This window comes from Medicago truncatula, chromosome 6, assembly GCF_003473485.1.
Source record: "Medicago truncatula cultivar Jemalong A17 chromosome 6, MtrunA17r5.0-ANR, whole genome shotgun sequence".
NCBI classification, from domain to species: domain Eukaryota; kingdom Viridiplantae; phylum Streptophyta; class Magnoliopsida; order Fabales; family Fabaceae; genus Medicago; species Medicago truncatula.
Window position 1 is genome coordinate 35716194 of NC_053047.1, and position 19758 is coordinate 35735951.

The window sequence follows — 19758 nt, forward strand, 5'->3', positions numbered from 1 at the left end:
AACACTATGAAATAAATAGATTGACTATTTGGGATATTAAGGAACAAACACACGCATTAAAATTAGGACTAATAAGGTATGTAGTCAATTTTAAAATGAACAATTTTTTTACTTTTATCTTGTGATTACGTAGATAATGGAAAAAAGAAAAATCATGAGTGCGTTTATGCTAAAACCTAAGCATGAATATACAATATTGTTTATATCTTCTTTGTAGTTTTTTATTAATGTAATGAAAATAATTATGTTTTTCCGCTTGAATAATAGGTAATGAAAATAGTAGCATCGAACTTCACTTTAGAAAATATTAAGTGATAGGTTTAATAATATGGGGTGGTTCTTAACTTTCCTTAGTACATGTGTAGAAAAGCATAATTTTGATGAGTATTTTTATGGCATCTTGAATTGTATAATATATGTGTTATACCCTGTTTTTGGACCTAAAAATACTGGGCCCAATTTCATTTTCAAACTTTGTCAATTATCAAATTTCAACTGCACAGTTCAAATTGTCTCTGCCTCGCAGTATTTTCAATCACAATTTTACCTATGTTTTTCTTGCATAAAACCTTTCGAAATGTCTTTACTTATCTTGTAAGTCATTCAAAAGTGTCTCTGAATCATTACATTGCTTTTTCTACAGTTTATTTCAAAATTTGCAAAAAAAGTCATACAGAAGGGTATTTTGGTCATTTCCTGCAGTGGGACCCATTTTCATCCTTGTGACTGTCTCTGAGTCTTTTCAAATTCATTTTTAACTTTCCATCAGTAAACCTTGCTAATTTCATTTCAAACTTGCATCTGAGTCAGTGTCGAGTCATTTTGGCTCTGTTTAGGTCATTTTTAGCCCTAGGGGCATTTTGGTCATTTCACATAAAATTTTGGCATGGGGAGGTTACTTTGAAGTACCTCATTTAAGCCATTGGTTCGTTTTAGTCCGTTTTGTCAGTTTTATTTTTTGTTTCACTTTACATTGGGTCAAAATTACAAATTTTAATTCATTTTATTTTTACTTTGCATTTTAGTCCCTTAATTTTGTTAAAATTGCATTTAAGTCCAAATTGTCCAATTTTTATATTTTGAGTTCTGTTTTTAAAAAATTGCAGTCCAGTCCCATATTTTACAAAATTGCAGGGAGGTCCTCAAAGTCAAATTACAAGGCAGCGCCCAAGTCACAAGTTCAACGCCACATGGCAGCTTCTCATTGGGTCTCAAATACAAGTGGCAGCCTATAAAAGGCGCATTCAATGCACAGTCAAAAAGAAAAGTCAGAGATTCATCAAAAACAGATTTTCTTTCTCTCTCCATTCTGTTACAGATCAAAACAGAAAAACCAGAGAAAAATCACCAAGAACAAAAACCCTAGAAAATTTTCCAGAATTGAAATCCATCAAAAGTTCTCAGTGATTCATTGAAGAATCATCATCATCGAACCGAATCCTTCACAATTCTAGTGCGGATCCGTCACCAATAGCGACGAATCCAAGCACGATCGCGAAGGATCCGAAAGTTTGAGAAGAAGAGGGAAAGAACCGATTTATTTTCGGATCCAAGCCAGAAAATCAAAACCGCGCCAATATCCAAGTTTTCCGAAGATTCCATTCGAAATTTTCAGCCAAAATTACAGGTAAAACTCAGAATCCATCTCTTTTTTTCGCAAGATATCAACAAGCACGAATCAGTTGTAGATTTACCACGTTTTAAAACTTTCATCCAACAAAACTTAAAAAAGAACCAAGAAAACTCTTTTCAAAACCGTGAACAAAAGTGTAGATCTACAACGATTCAAGCTTTGCATGAAAAAACCAGTACCGGATTCGTGTTTAAAACGAAAAAGGATTTCCAAAAACGTAAAAAATTTCGAAAACGGAGAAGTTTGTTCAACTACGGCGGCGGCGCCGCCACCCTTGGGTGGCCGGCCACCGCGCCGGAAGAGCAAGCCTCACCGGAGAAGATGAATCTTCATCTTCCTCCTTGAAGTTTCCGGCGAGAGGGAAGAAGAGAGAAGTAGGAGCTTCTCTCACTAGGATGAGAGAAGAGAGAGAAGGAGAGGAAAATAATGAGAAAAAAACCGGACCTTCCCCCCTTTAAAGCCAGTGAACCGGACCGGTTCAGGACCGGTCCAACCCCCTTTGTTCCTGGCCGTTTGATCTAGGGTTCCAGAATCCTAGATCAATCGTGTGGCTCCTGTGCAATCTGAGTTTTGTGTATTGGGCCTTTGGTTTGGGCTTTGATCTTTTACGTTTTTGTTTGTTTTCCTGCTATTTGCACCATATTTCTTTGCTGTTTGAACCCCTGCATGCTTAAATTTTTCTCCAAAAAATCTCCAAAAATTATCACATGTTTCTTGATATTTTCTTAGTGTTTTTATGACATTTTTGAACATCAAGGATCTACGAAATTTTTGTATAATTAATTCATAGCATTTTAATTCTCTTTGAATTATTTGTTATGGATTCTTCTTCACACATTTGTCCTTGATGTGAGAATATGTAATAAAAGCTACTTGATGTGTTAATATGAGAGATTTGTGCCTATAATTTCATGTTGATTTGCTGTTTTGATTTGGTTCATGAGTTCTTAATTTTATGAACAATATATGCATATTTTGAAAGACATAAAATGCCAAGTTCATTCTAAAAAATATGGCATGAAACAATGCTTGCATGCTTCCAATAATTCCATGCTATAACTTGAGATAAAGAAAACTCTTTCAAAATTTGTTAAAGCATGAGAATTAGAGGCCAAGAATGCTTTAGGTTTCATACCTAAGTTTTTAGGGTTTAATGTCATTTTGTTAACTTTTTGTGCCATTTTGCATGCTTTTATTTCTTAGTACTTGTTATGTTTTTTTCTTTTCACTAACAAGTTTATTTCCATGTTTCATGCATCCCATTTAGCATCCCCTCCACTTTCTTTAGCCTAGCCTTTATCTTTTGCAAGTTTTAATTCATTTGGTAATGTGATTTGTTATCATTGGTTTGTAGCTTGGCAAAGGGGCCATAGAATGTATTTAGGCAATTTTTGTAATATGGACTATGGACACTATGATGCACCGACACGCACACACTCACCTTAGATGTATGCATAGGATTGTATGGTTAAATAAGCGTTTAGGTTTTAAACACTTAGAGAAAATCCATCTTTTTTTTTCAAAAAAAATAATTGAACTTCACTTCAAAAACTTTCCTAATAAGTATGAAGTCAACACTTCATTTTTTTCTTTCTTTTTTTTCTTAAGGAAAATTCAATTCATCTTAATCATTTAGACTTTCTTTCTAATCACTAATCAAACCTCACCTTTTGCTAAAATCTAATGCTCATGAAGCCTCCCAATCTCCTTCTTCAAAACCTTTTTTCTCAAAACTTAAAATTAAACAATTAAAACAAAAAACAAGTCTTTTTAGCAAGAACTACGCCGGTTTTGATCCCGTAAAACGGTACGTAGGCAATGAGTCAAAACTCATCCAAGCCGAAATAAAATCAAAGTCTTACAATCTCTCCCCCCATTCTTAACTAAATAAACCTCCCATTTTCAAAAGTAAGCAAAAATAAGCGCGAATATAGACTTAGGAAAACGGCTCCTATAGAGGACTATAGTTACTCCGGGTGCCTAACACCTTCCCGTAGTAAAACCGACCCCCGAACTTAGAATCTAAGGGTTTTTCTCAATTTTGCCCTTCCCAAGAAAAAATAGAGAATATCAACGGTCAAAAGGTTCAAGTCCAATTAATGGCTTGGCACCCAAAAACCATGATAACAGAAATGGCGACTTCACTGGGGAAATTCTTTTTAGCGGGTCGCGCCTAGTTTTCCTTAGTGTATATTTACGCTTTGTTTTATTGCTTACATATGTGAATACTTGTTTACTTTCATTTGACGTGTGGGGTGAGAATATCAAAAGTCCTATACCCGGGCTGAGTGAACTTATGTTTAGGTAGAGATATAATCGACAATTCGATCCGGGGGTTGCCTCGTGTATTGGATTATGCGATCAATCTCACATAGCTGAGGCATTTTGAAGGTGATATTGTCGGCGTGTGTTGTCATGCTTAGGCACTTCACTTTCAATTGTTCGACGAAGCTATGAACCGTAGTTACCAAACCCATCCTAGCCTTTTTAGGACGTAGTGCGGTGGCTAAATTGAGTGTTGTCTCAAACTTTAGTCGTCACGCGATACTACACTCAAACTAGACCTTCTCACAAATAATCATGGAACGGGTGTCGTCCTGTACTACCATGATATATGTGAGAGAGGTTGCAGTTTGGGAACTGTGTTAGAACCTTGGTTACTACTATCCAAAGCCTTAGTTCACCGGACACCGTGTCCATCCGTGGCCTTGTTACTTTGAATCTCAACCCACATTGTAACTAAACAACACAATCATGCATACATGCATTCATGCATAAACATTTTTCATGCATTCATCGAAGGACTTAAACAAATGGAAATTTTTTGTAAATAATCACAGGTATGAAGAAGACTAAGTGCTACAAGTTCAAGGAAGTGGATTTGGTTAGTTTGAGAGAGTTGGCGCTCAAGGTCAAGAGCCAAACAGGGTTCCGACTCCGGTATGGGGGATTGCTTACTTTGCTCCGAACCGATGTGGACGAGAAGCTAGTGCACACTCTAGTGCAATTTTATGATCCAAGCTTCCGTTGCTTCACTTTCCCGGATTTCCAGTTGGTTCCTACTCTCGAGGCTTACTCCAATCTAGTGGGTTTACCTATAGCCGAGAAGACGCCTTTCACCGGTCCCGGGACTTCTCTTACTCCTCTGGTTATTGCTAAGGATCTCTACCTCAAGACTTCCGACGTCTCCAACCATCTTATTACCAAATCTCACATCCGCGGGTTCACTTCAAAGTATCTTCTTGATCAGGCTAATCTCGGTACTACTCGTCAGGATACACTCGAGGCTATTCTTGCTTTGCTTATCTACGGGCTCATTCTCTTCCCGAACCTCGACAATTTCGTGGACATGAATGCTATCGAGATCTTTCATTCCAAGAACCCGGTTCCTACTTTGCTAGCAGATACCTACCACGCCATTCATGACAGGACTCTCAAGGGCCGTGGGTATATTCTTTGCTGCGTATCTCTTTTGTATAGGTGGTTTATTTCACACCTTCCGAGTTCCTTCCATGATAACTCGGAAAATTGGTCCTACTCTCAGCGGATTATGGCCCTCACTCCTAATGAGGTCGTCTGGCTCACTCCTGCCGCTCAAGTGAAGGAAATCATTATGGGTTGTGGAGACTTTCTCAATGTACCTCTTCTTGGTACTCGGGGAGGAATTAACTACAATCCCGAGCTTGCTATGAGACAGTTTGGTTTCCCTATGAAGTCGAAGCCCATCAATCTTGCTATATCTCCAGAGTTCTTCTTCTATGCGAATGCTCCTACCGGACAAAGGAAAGCTTTCATGGATGCTTGGTCCAAGGTTCGAAGGAAGAGTGTGAAGCATCTAGGTGTGAGATCCGGTGTTGCTCATGAGGCCTATACTCAGTGGGTGATAGATCGAGCTGAGGAGATTGGTATGCCTTATCCAGCTATGAGATACGTGTCTTCGTCTACTCCATCTATGCCTCTACCTCTACTCCCCGCGACTCAGGATATGTATCAGGAGCATCTAGCTATGGAGAGTCGTGAGAAGCAAGTGTGGAAAGCTCGGTATAATCAAGCCGAGAATCTAATCATGACTTTGGATGGTAGAGATGAGCAGAAGACTCATGAGAATTTAATGTTGAAGAAAGAGCTAGCTAAGGCCCGGAGGGAATTGGAAGAGAAAGATGAGCTGCTTATGAGGGACTCCAAGAGAGCTCGAGGACGACGAGACTTCTTTGATAGATACTGTGATTCAGATTCCGAGTCCGATGATCTTCCGACTACTTCTTATGCTTGAGGGCTTCATTTGTTTATCTTGTTGAAATTTCAAAGTCTTCCTTTTGAAAATGCTATGTAGTTTTGATTATTTGCAAAATTTCTAATTTGTTTAAAAATCCTTCGATGAAAAAAATAAGTCTTTCGCATTTGCATTTGCATATCATGCATCATATGCATCATGCATCGGTCACAAAGGCTTCCGAGTGCTTACCACCTCCTGGTTTCTCTGCTACAGTGTGAAAAGTGGCTCGTGCTCAGAGAATTTACGAACCTGATAGAATTGATCGAACCAGAGAATACAGAAGAAAGAAAAGGGCTATGGAAGAAGAGAACACACAGCTTCGTACCGAATTGGCATCTCTAAGGGAGGAATTGGCCAAAGCTCATGATGCTATGACTGCTCTGTTGGCTGCTCAGGAACAACCAGTTCCTGTGGTTTCTACAGCTGCAAATGTGACTCCTACCGTAACAACTGATCCCCGCTCTATCATGCCATCCGGGTATCCTTACGGGCTTCCACTGCACTATACTGCTAATACAGGGGCAGGGACCTCTGGTACTACCAACAGTGGCCCAATCCCAGGGGCAAACTTAACTCCTGTTAGTACTGCCTTGACTCAAGCTGCAACGACTGTTACCGAGCCCATTGTGAATGCGGTGCCTCTATTTGTCCATGCTAATGCACACCACGGGAGTATTACCACAACCGGAACTATGGAAGAGAGAATGGAAGAACTTGCCAAAGAGCTCCGACGGGAAATTAAGGCCAACAGGGGAAATGGAGACTCCATTAAAACCCAGGACCTCTGCTTGGTATCGAAGGTAGATGTTCCAAAAAAGTTCAAAGTCCCGGAGTTCGACAAGTATAACGGGCTGACTTGTCCTCAAAATCATATTGTCAAATACGTCCGGAAAATGGGCAACTACAAGGACAATGATTCCCTTATGATCCATTACTTCCAAGACAGTCTGATGGAAGATGCTGCGGAGTGGTATACTAGTCTGAGCAAAGATGATGTCCATACTTTTGATGAGCTGGCCACCGCTTTCAGGAGCCACTACGGGTTTAACACTCGTTTGAAGCCGAATAGGGAGTTTCTCAGGTCCCTATCTCAGAAAAAGGAGGAAAGTTTCCGTGAATATGCGCAAAGGTGGAGAGGGGCAGCTGCCCGTATCACTCCTGCTTTAGATGAAGAAGAAATGACCCAGACGTTCTTAAAGACCTTGAAGAAAGATTATGTTGAGAGAATGATCATTGCTGCCCCGAACAACTTTTCGGAGATGGTCACCATGGGAACCCGTCTTGAGGAAGCAGTCAGAGATGGGATCATTGTGTTTGAGAAAGCTGAATCTTCTACGAGTGCATCGAAGAGGTATGGTAATGGACACCACAAGAAGAAAGAAACGGAAGTGGGAATGGTGTCAGCTGCAGCCGGTCAATCTATGGCTACCGTTGCTCCTATCAATGCAGCTCAAATGCCTCCGTCATACCCATATATGCCGTATTCTCAGCATCCGTTCTTCCCACCGTTTTATCATCAGTACCCTTTGCCACCGGGCCAGCCTCAAGTGCCCGTCAATGCAATTGCCCAACAGATGAAACAACAGTTGCCGGTTCAACAACAACAACAACAACAGCAGCAGCAGCAGTATACTAGGCCAACTTTTCCTCCTATACCAATGTTGTATGCTGAGTTGCTTCCAACTCTACTCCAGAGAGGGCATTGTACGACTAGACAAGGCAAGCCACCACCTGATCCGTTGCCTCCAAGGTTCAGGTCTGATCTCAAATGTGACTTTCATCAAGGTGCCTTAGGACATGATGTCGAGGGGTGTTATGCTTTGAAGTATATTGTGAAGAAACTCATTGATCAAGGGAAGCTGACTTTTGAGAATAATGTTCCACATGTCCTTGACAATCCTCTTCCAAATCATGCCGCTGTGAATATGATCGAAGTGTGTGAGGAAGCTCCTAGACTTGATGTCCGCAATGTTGCCACTCCCCTGGTGCCTCTGCATATCAAGCTATGCAAAGCTTCTCTGTTCAGCCATGATCATGACAAGTGTCTAGGATGCCTCCGTGATTCTTTGGGTTGCCATGCTGTTCAAGACGACATCCAAAGCTTGATGAATGATAATCTTCTGACTGTCAGTGATGTTTGCGTGGTCGTGCCAGTTTTTCACGATCCGCCTGTCAAGAGTGTACCTTTGAAGAAGAATGCTGAGCCTTTGGTAATAAGGTTGCCAGGACCAATTCCTTATGTTTCGGACAAGGCAGTGCCATACAAATACAATGCTACTATGATAGAAAATGGAGTAGAGGTGCCTCTAGCCTCCTTTGCCACAGTAAGTAATATTGCCGAAGGGACTTCTGCAGCGCTAAGAAGCGGGAAAGTCCGTCCGCCGTTATTTCAGAAGAAGGTAGCTACGCCAATCACTCCACCAGTTGAAGAAGCAACTCCAACCGTTGTTTCACCCATTGCTACAGATGTGAACCAGTCAGGTAAATCTATAGAGGATTCAAATTTAGATGAGATTCTGAGGATAATAAAAAGGAGCGACTACAAGATCGTTGATCAATTGCTGCAGACTCCTTCGAAGATATCTGTATTGTCATTACTCTTGAGCTCTGAGGCTCACAGGAACACCTTGTTGAAAGTGCTGGAGCAGGCATATGTTGACCACGAAGTCTCGGTAGATCGTTTCGGTGGCATAGTGGGAAATATTACTGCTTGTAACAACCTCTGGTTTAGTGAAGAAGAGTTGCCGGAAGTGGGAAGGAGTCACAATCTGGCTTTGCATATCTCGGTGAACTGTAAATCAGACATGATATCAAATGTGTTGGTGGATACCGGTTCCTCTCTCAATGTAATGCCCAAGACAACTCTAGATCAGTTGAGCTACCGCGGGACCCCGTTGAGGAGAAGTACTTTCTTGGTCAAAGCTTTTGATGGATCTCGAAAGAATGTGCTGGGAGAGATAGACTTGCCGATAACCATTGGCCCTGAGAATTTCTTGGTTACCTTCCAAGTGATGGACATTAATGCATCCTACAGTTGCCTGCTGGGAAGACCGTGGATACACGATGCAGGTGCGGTTACTTCCACCTTACATCAGAAGTTGAAATTTGTGAAGAATGGAAAACTCGTTACAATCCATGGTGAAGAAGCATACTTAGTCAGCCAGTTGTCTTCTTTTTCTTGTGTTGAAGCAGGGTCTGCTGAAGGGACTGCTTTCCAAGGGTTGACCATTGAAGGTGCAGAGCCTAAGGAAGCTGGGGCTGCTATGGCTTCATTGAAAGATGCTCAGAGAGCCATCCAAGAAGGTCAGACTGCCGGCTGGGGCAAGATGATACAGCTCTGTGAGAACAAGCGAAAGGAAGGTCTCGGGTTCTCCCCGTCATCAAGGGTTTCCTCGGGAGTCTTCCACAGTGCAGGGTTTGTTAATGCTATCTCTGAAGAAGCCACTGGATCTGGTCTCAGGCCTGTATTTGTTACACCAGGAGGCATGGCGACAAATTGGGATGCCATTGACATTCCTTCAATCATGCATGTTTCTGAGTAATGTGTCTTGTTGCTTTAGTGCTTTGTTTTCAAAAATAACAATCCTCTCGCTCTGCCCAAAGCGAGAGTGATATTTTCTGTAAGGGCATGTTTGTTTCGGCATTGCCGTTGATTAATAAAATTTTGTCGTTTCTTCCACGACTACTTTTTTTAGTGCTTTTTCCCTTGGAAACAATGGTAATGCCAGAAAAAACCAAAACGTCTGTATTTTCTTATTAATTTCAAAAATCTGCATGAAAAAAAAAACTCTTTCTAAAAATCATCCAATCATTATATGCAGGTTGAACCATAATAAACCCGTTGAACACAGTAATCCTACGGTTCCTCCAAGTTTTGATTTCCCTGTATATGAAGCCGAAGATGAGGAAGGTGATGACATACCGTATGAGATCACTCGGTTACTTGAGCAAGAAAAGAAAGCCATTCAGCCTCACCAAGAAGAGATTGAGCTTATCAACATAGGTACCGAGGAAAACAAGCGAGAAATCAAGATTGGTGCTACTCTAGAGGAAGGGGTTAAACAGAAGATCATCCAACTCCTCCGGGAATATCCGGATATTTTTGCATGGTCCTATGAAGATATGCCAGGTCTAGACCCTATGATCGTGGAGCATCGGATCCCTACCAAGCCTGAATGTCCTCCCGTCAGGCAGAAATTGAGGAGGACTCATCCTGACATGGCCCTCAAGATCAAGAATGAAGTTCAAAAGCAGATCGATGCGGGTTTCCTCATGACAGTTGAGTATCCCGAATGGGTTGCCAATATTGTGCCTGTGCCGAAGAAGGATGGTAAAGTTCGGATGTGTGTTGATTTCAGGGACTTGAACAAAGCCAGTCCAAAAGACAACTTTCCGTTACCCCATATTGACGTGCTTGTTGATAATACTGCTCAATCTAAGGTGTTCTCCTTCATGGACGGTTTTTCCGGTTATAATCAGATCAAAATGTCTCCTGAAGATAGAGAAAAGACATCTTTTATCACTCCATGGGGTACTTTCTGTTACAAAGTGATGCCGTTCGGCCTAATCAATGCCGGTGCTACCTACCAAAGGGGAATGACCACTCTGTTTCATGACATGATTCACAAAGAAGTTGAGGTATATGTGGATGACATGATTGTGAAGTCAGCAGATGAGGAGCAGCATGTTGAATATTTAACAAAGATGTTTGAAAGGTTGAGAAAATACAAGCTGCGATTGAATCCCAACAAATGTACATTCGGTGTCAGGTCCGGAAAGTTATTAGGCTTCATTGTCAGCCAAAAGGGCATTGAAGTCGATCCTGATAAAGTCCGGGCCATCCGAGAAATGCCAGCTCCACAGACAGAGAAGCAAGTCAGAGGTTTCTTGGGACGTTTGAATTACATCTCCCGATTCATATCTCACATGACTGCAACCTGCGGGCCGATCTTCAAGCTACTTAGAAAGAACCAGCCTGTTGTATGGAATGATGAATGCCAAGAAGCTTTTGATAGCATCAAGAATTACCTGCTGGAACCACCTATCCTTGTCCCACCCGTGGAAGGAAGGCCTTTGATTATGTATTTGGCAGTATTTGATGAATCCATGGGATGTGTACTTGGTCAACAAGATGAAACCGGAAAGAAAGAGCATGCTATCTACTATCTAAGCAAGAAGTTCACCGATTGTGAAACTCGATATACAATGCTTGAAAAGACTTGTTGTGCTCTAGCTTGGGCTGCCAAACGCCTGCGCCATTATTTGGTGAATCATACAACTTGGTTGATATCCAGAATGGATCCGATAAAGTATATCTTTGAGAAAGCGGCCGTTACTGGGAAGATCGCACGCTGGCAGATGCTTTTGTCTGAATATGATATTGTGTTCAAAACTCAAAAGGCAATCAAAGGCAGCATTCTTGCCGATCACCTTGCTTATCAACCTCTTGATGATTACCAACCAATTGAATTTGATTTCCCTGATGAAGAGATCATGTATTTGAAATCCAAAGACTGCGACGAACCGTTGATTAATGAAGGTCCAGATCCCAATAGCAAGTGGGGTTTAGTCTTTGATGGTGCTGTTAATGCTTATGGTAAAGGAATTGGGGCAGTCATTGTATCCCCGCAAGGGCATCACATTCCCTTTACCGCTCGAATTCTGTTCGAATGTACCAACAACATGGCTGAGTATGAAGCATGTATCTTCGGGATCGAGGAAGCAATTGACATGAGAATCAAACACCTCGACATCTATGGAGATTCTGCGCTCGTCATCAATCAGATAAAGGGGGAATGGGAGACCCACCATGCTAAGTTGATTCCTTATCGTGATTATGCGAGACGTCTTCTGACATATTTTACAAAGGTTGAGCTGCATCATATTCCTCGTGATGAGAACCAAATGGCTGATGCTCTTGCTACTCTATCTTCCATGTTCCGAGTAAACCAGTGGAATGATGTGCCATTAATCAAAGTGCAACGCCTTGAAAGACCTTCACATGTGTTTGCTATTGGGGATGTGATCGATCAAGCTGGTGAAAATGTGGTTGACTATAGACCTTGGTACTACGACATCAAACAGTTCTTGCCGAGCCGTGAGTATCCGCCGAGTGCTTCCAAACAAGACAAGAAGACCTTGAGAAGATTGGCCGGTAGATTCCTGTTAGATGGAGATATTCTGTACAAGAGAAACTATGACATGGTATTGTTAAGATGTGTTGATGAACATGAGGCAGAGCAGTTAATGCATGATGTACATGACGGTACCTTCGGGACCCATGCTACAGGGCATACTATGTCAAGAAAGTTGCTACGGGCAGGTTACTACTGGATGACTATGGAGCATGATTGCTACCAGTACGCCAGAAAATGCCACAAATGTCAAATCTATGCTGATAAGATTCATGTGCCTCCGCATGCTCTCAGTGTTATGTCATCCCCATGGCCGTTCTCAATGTGGGGCATCGACATGATTGGAAGAATTGAACCGAAAGCTTCAAATGGTCATCGTTTCATCTTAGTGGCAATTGACTACTTTACCAAATGGGTTGAAGCAGCATCTTATACCAATGTGACCAAGCAAGTGGTAGCTAAGTTCATCAAGAACAACATCATCTGTCGATATGGTGTTCCCAGCAAGATTATTACCGACAATGGTACCAACCTGAACAACAATGTGGTGCAAGCTCTTTGTGAAGAATTCAAAATTGAGCATCATAACTCTTCTCCTTATAGACCTCAGATGAATGGTGCAGTTGAGGCCGCCAATAAGAATATCAAGAGAATTGTCCAGAAGATGGTAACCACTTACAAGGACTGGCATGAGATGTTACCCTATGCTCTGCATGGCTACCGCACTACCGTGCGCAGTTCAACCGGGGCAACCCCTTTCTCTCTTGTATATGGTATGGAAGCGGTTCTTCCTTTGGAAGTGGAGATCCCATCTCTCCGTGTGATCATGGAAGCAAAGTTATCTGAGGCTGAATGGTGCCAAAGCCGGTATGATCAGTTGAATTTGATTGAGGAAAAACGTATGGATGCCATGGCTCGTGGACAGTCATATCAAGCAAGAATGAAGACTGCCTTTGACAAGAAAGTCCATCCTCGAGAATTCAAGGTAGGGGAACTTGTATTGAAAAGGAGGGTAAGCCAGCAACCCGACCCAAGGGGCAAGTGGACGCCTAACTATGAAGGTCCTTATGTTGTCAAGAAGGCCTTCTCCGGTGGTGCTTTAATCCTTACACACATGGATGGTGTAGAGCTTCCAAATCCAGTGAATGCCGATATAGTCAAGAAATACTTTGCCTAGAAATGTGAAAAGAACAGCGTGGTAGGTCGAAAACCCGAAAGGGCGGCCTAGGCAAAAATGCGCTTCCCGGTGGATCGAAAACCCGAAAGGGCGGTCCAGGCAAAAATAAGGGACAAAAAAAACAAATATGAAAAGCTCGCTGAGATTGTACGCAACTCAGGCAAGAATGAGCGTCTCGATGAGCCGAAAACCCGGAAGGGCGGTTCATGCAAAAATGAGATTGAAACAAAAGGCAAGTAACTATATCTGGCCAACCACCGTCCCCCTTGGGGCATCTGCAGCTGTTAATGCCTATCTTCATCAAAAGCTTCTGTACTTGTGAATTCAAAGTTTCTAAGAACTGTAGTGGTTACCGTGTTCAATGTACCACCAACCAATAAAAATTACCATTTTCCAAGCTTTGTGAATCCGTGGAGTCATGCCTTCGGCTGACCACCACTCTTATACATCAAATTGAGCTTGTGCTGTTGTTTGAAACTCTATTTTTCTTCTACTTTCAAAGCTGTATACAAAACATTTTCTTTCTATTTTGATAATGACAATGCTTGAAACAAACATTTTTGAAAATTGAAAACTTTTTGTGTGTTTTGAAAAGCAAGCCTGAGCAACAGGGTACGTTCAAATGAAACATGCATGAGCGAGAGTATGTTAATGTCTATTTCAATATATGTTACAAGCAGGTTCTCCTCCAAGATAATCTGTGGTCAATGGCAAGAATGAAAAAACAGAATGAAAATGCATGAAAATGAAAAGGCTCGCTAAGTTGAAAACCCGGAAGGGCGGCTTAGGCAAAAATGAGCACCCCGCTGGATTGACAACCCGAAAGGGCAGTTCAGGCAAAAATGGGGCATTGAAAAGAATCTATTTCCCCGGTGGATCGAAAACCCGAAAGGGCGATCCAGGCAAAAATGGGATGCGAAAAATGAGAATGAGAAAATAGCATGCAAAAAGCATTGACCACAGATGCGATGTCTACAACGTACCCAGCACTGAAATGCCCAGCATAACGGCGTTTTCCCCAGTAAAGCCTTCCGAGATTCAATTTCCAGCAAGTTGTATAGCTACCTGCCCTCAGCCATGGTTCCGATACGTCTCCCAACGACGTCATCTCCAAAGAGGATTTCCAAGAATGTGTAATATAGCACGAGCCACTACGTGCCCAATACTCTGATGTCTTGTCTTCCCCGTGAAGTCGTGCCTACAAAATGCCAACAGTCATGCATTACAAGCATTCATACATGCATAATCATGCATATTACGTGCCCATGCATTTAATGGAACTGTTATATCATCCATGCATATTGCATTTCCAATGTCAACATCAGTCTCAATTCAATACTCATGTCAGGTTCTCTGTCAAAGCCTTGTGATCCAATAATATCAATCAATTTCTACCTTTCAAACCAAATCGACGCCAAGTCAATCTCAATCTATGTTTCGTCAAACAAAACTCAATCCCCAGTGAATATGTTTCTGTTTGGTCAAGTGGCTAGTTCAAGTCCAAGAACAGCTTGTACCTATCAATTTGCTTATGTTATCGGTCGAGTGCCCAGCTCAATCCAAGAGCAGCTCGTACCTGTCAATATGTTTCCGTTTGGTCAAGTGGCTAGCTCAATCCAAGAGCAGCTTGTACCTGTCTATCTGTTTCTGTCCGGTGGAGTAACCAGTTCGCATCCAAGAACAAGCTCACACCTGTTTATTTGCCTTTGCTTTCGGTCGAGTGACCAGTTCGAATCCATAAGAACAACTCGTACTTGTCAATTTCCCCAGTCGGGTCACCAGTTCGAATCCATAAGAACAACTCGCACTTTCCAATATCCCCAAGTGAGTTACCAGTTCGAATCCATAAGAACAACTCATGTTTGTCCAGTAACCTCTATCCCCTGTGAAGTGACCAGTTCGAATCCATAAGAACAACTCGCAGTTGTCTGTTTGTTTCATCCCCGGTCAAGTGGCTAGTTTGAATCCAAGAACAGCTTGTACCTGTCCAACTTGTTTCTAGTTTCCCGTTACTCTGCTATTCACTATCTTTGTCAATGTCTACCAATCCCGCAGTGGATACGACATATTTTGTTAATTCCAATCCCCCTGAGGTCTTGCATTCATAATCCAAATGATGCATGACATGCATATTATTTGAAAATGGGTAGGCGTATTTTTACGTCCAAACACAGTGCAAATGCTAATATTTAAGTATCTTCGTCCTGTCAAGCCAAAGACTCCGTCTCTTGACTCTCCAGACAAAGAAACTTAAATAGGGGCAGCTGTTATACCCTGTTTTTGGACCTAAAAATACTGGGCCCAATTTCATTTTCAAACTTTGTCAATTATCAAATTTCAACTGCACAGTTCAAATTGTCTCTGCCTCGCAGTATTTTCAATCACAATTTTACCTATGTTTTTCTTGCATAAAACCTTTCGAAATGTCTTTACTTGTCTTGTAAGTCATTCAAAAGTGTCTCTGAATCATTACATTGCTTTTTCTACAGTTTATTTCAAAATTTGCAAAAAAAGTCATACAGAAGGGTATTTTGGTCATTTCCTGCAGTGGGACCCATTTTCATCCTTGTGACTGTCTCTGAGTCTTTTCAAATTCATTTTTAACTTTCCATCAGTAAACCTTGCTAATTTCATTTCAAACTTGCATCTGAGTCAGTGTCGAGTCATTTTGGCTCTGTTTAGGTCATTTTTAGCCCTAGGGGCATTTTGGTCATTTCACATAAAATTTTGGCATGGGGAGGTTACTTTGAAGTACCTCATTTAAGCCATTGGTTCGTTTTAGTCCGTTTTGTCAGTTTTATTTTTTGTTTCACTTTACATTGGGTCAAAATTACAAATTTTAATTCATTTTATTTTTACTTTGCATTTTAGTCCCTTAATTTTGTTAAAATTGCATTTAAGTCCAAATTGTCCAATTTTTATATTTTGAATTCTGTTTTTAAAAAATTGCAGTCCAGTCCCATATTTTACAAAATTGCAGGGAGGTCCTCAAAGTCAAATTACAAGGCAGCGCCCAAGTCACAAGTTCAACGCCACATGGCAGCTTCTCATTGGGTCTCAAATACAAGTGGCAGCCTATAAAAGGCGCATTCAATGCACAGTCAAAAAGAAAAGTCAGAGATTCATCAAAAACAGATTTTCTTTCTCTCTCCATTCTGTTACAGATCAAAACAGAAAAACCAGAGAAAAATCACCAAGAACAAAAACCCTAGAGAATTTTCCAGAATTGAAATCCATCAAAAGTTCTCAGTGATTCATTGAAGAATCATCATCATCGAACCGAATCCTTCACAATTCTAGTGCGGATCCGTCACCAATAGCGACGAATCCAAGCACGATCGCGAAGGATCCGAAAGTTTGAGAAGAAGAGGGAAAGAACCGATTTATTTTCGGATCCAAGCCAGAAAATCAAAACCGCGCCAATATCCAAGTTTTCCGAAGATTCCATTCGAAATTTTCAGCCAAAATTACAGGTAAAACTCAGAATCCATCTCTTTTTTTTCGCAAGATATCAACAAGCACGAATCAGTTGTAGATTTACCACGTTTTAAAACTTTCATCCAACAAAACTTAAAAAAGAACCAAGAAAACTCTTTTCAAAACCGTGAACAAAAGTGTAGATCTACAACGATTCAAGCTTTGCATGAAAAAACCAGTACCGGATTCGTGTTTAAAACGAAAAAGGATTTCCAAAAACGTAAAAAATTTCGAAAACGGAGAAGTTTGTTCAACTACGGCGGCGGCGCCGCCACCCTTGGGTGGCCGGCCACCGCGCCGGAAGAGCAAGCCTCACCGGAGAAGATGAATCTTCATCTTCCTCCTTGAAGTTTCCGGCGAGAGGGAAGAAGAGAGAAGTAGGAGCTTCTCTCACTAGGATGAGAGAAGAGAGAGAAGGAGAGGAAAATAATGAGAAAAAAACCGGACCTTCCCCCTTTAAAGCCAGTGAACCGGACCGGTTCAGGACCGGTCCAACCCCCTTTGTTCCTGGCCGTTTGATCTAGGGTTCCAGAATCCTAGATCAATCGTGTGGCTCCTGTGCAATCTGAGTTTTGTGTATTGGGCCTTTGGTTTGGGCTTTGATCTTTTACGTTTTTGTTTGTTTTCCTGCTATTTGCACCATATTTCTTTGCTGTTTGAACCCCTGCATGCTTAAATTTTTCTCCAAAAAATCTCCAAAAATTATCACATGTTTCTTGATATTTTCTTAGTGTTTTTATGACATTTTTGAACATCAAGGATCTACGAAATTTTTGTATAATTAATTCATAGCATTTTAATTCTCTTTGAATTATTTGTTATGGATTCTTCTTCACACATTTGTCCTTGATGTGAGAATATGTAATAAAAGCTACTTGATGTGTTAATATGAGAGATTTGTGCCTATAATTTCATGTTGATTTGCTGTTTTGATTTGGTTCATGAGTTCTTAATTTTATGAACAATATATGCATATTTTGAAAGACATAAAATGCCAAGTTCATTCTAAAAAATATGGCATGAAACAATGCTTGCATGCTTCCAATAATTCCATGCTATAACTTGAGATAAAGAAAACTCTTTCAAAATTTGTTAAAGCATGAGAATTAGAGGCCAAGAATGCTTTAGGTTTCATACCTAAGTTTTTAGGGTTTAATGTCATTTTGTTAACTTTTTGTGCCATTTTGCATGCTTTTATTTCTTAGTACTTGTTATGTTTTTTTCTTTTCACTAACAAGTTTATTTCCATGTTTCATGCATCCCATTTAGCATCCCCTCCACTTTCTTTAGCCTAGCCTTTATCTTTTGCAAGTTTTAATTCATTTGGTAATGTGATTTGTTATCATTGGTTTGTAGCTTGGCAAAGGGGCCATAGAATGTATTTAGGCAATTTTTGTAATATGGACTATGGACACTATGATGCACCGACACGCACACACTCACCTTAGATGTATGCATAGGATTGTATGGTTAAATAAGCGTTTAGGTTTTAAACACTTAGAGAAAATCCATCTTTTTTTTTCAAAAAAAATAATTGAACTTCACTTCAAAAACTTTCCTAATAAGTATGAAGTCAACACTTCATTTTTTTTCTTTCTTTTTTTTCTTAAGGAAAATTCAATTCATCTTAATCATTTAGACTTTCTTTCTAATCACTAATCAAACCTCACCTTTTGCTAAAATCTAATGCTCATGAAGCCTCCCAATCTCCTTCTTCAAAACCTTTTTTCTCAAAACTTAAAATTAAACAATTAAAACAAAAAACAAGTCTTTTTAGCAAGAACTACGCCGGTTTTGATCCCGTAAAACGGTACGTAGGCAATGAGTCAAAACTCATCCAAGCCGAAATAAAATCAAAGTCTTACAATCTCTCCCCCCATTCTTAACTAAATAAACCTCCCATTTTCAAAAGTAAGCAAAAATAAGCGCGAATATAGACTTAGGAAAACGGCTCCTATAGAGGACTATAGTTACTCCGGGTGCCTAACACCTTCCCGTAGTAAAACCGACCCCCGAACTTAGAATCTAAGGGTTTTTCTCAATTTTGCCCTTCCCAAGAAAAAATAGAGAATATCAACGGTCAAAAGGTTCAAGTCCAATTAATGGCTTGGCACCCAAAAACCATGATAACAATATGCATGACATGAGGTTCGAATTAGAGGAGCTTTTGTCAAGGTGTAGAAAATGGCATTTTTCAGCTTCCCGTTTGAAGAGAAAATTGTAAACTCTATTTATAATTGTTGCATATTTCATTTTGAACTTTTGTATTATGCTTAAAATATGCTTAAAATTATCATCCTGTATTAAATGATTATAACAAAGGCTTACAATCCTCAATAGACATGGAATAAGCAAGAATATTTTTATCATCTATCATACATCCATATTTCCTCGAACATTACTTCTCTTTCAATTTTGAACATCATTACAAAATTTTCCAAAATAAAGGCCAACAAGAATGGGAGGAAATCCAGGTAGAACACCAACATCTTAATCTATATTTCCTCGAACATTGACTTCTCTTTCAATTTTCAATGTTATGAACAAGATCATATGACCCAAAATAGTGAGTAGAACTATTTGGCCTTGCATTGCTTGATATTGCCCACCCCACTCCGAAACCCGGACATACATCTGTATAGGCATGAACATATAGTACCCTCTTCAAAGCATGTGGTGCTCATTCTCGTTCCTACGTGGAATAAAAAAAAATATAGAGAAAAAAATATATTTAAGTCAATTCTTTAATAAAGAATTGTATCACTAATCTATACTTATATACTATTTACAAAGAGAATGCATAGTTTTAAGCTGAGATTTTCGCTTCCAATTATATACCCGTTAATAAATTTGACTATAAGAATGTTATTTAGTTTGTCATTGCAAAAGATAAGAATTTATATTATATTTGTCTTTGCATAAGATACTTCCTTATTAAGTAATTTAGAATATTAAATGATTCATAGTCACAACAGTAATACGTCATAAAATACCAATTGCAAAGAATGTAGATATGCATGCAACATTCATATATTGGTCAAAAGTTGCCACTTACTTCCAC

At 40.3% G+C, this 19758-nt stretch overlaps 1 protein-coding gene across 1 annotated transcript in view; it reads left to right on the forward strand.

The window, feature by feature from the left end:
• LOC11413136 (TMV resistance protein N) overlaps nt 1-19758 on the forward strand; it is a 55140-nt gene that overhangs the window by 14988 nt on the left and 20394 nt on the right. The window lies entirely within an intron of this gene.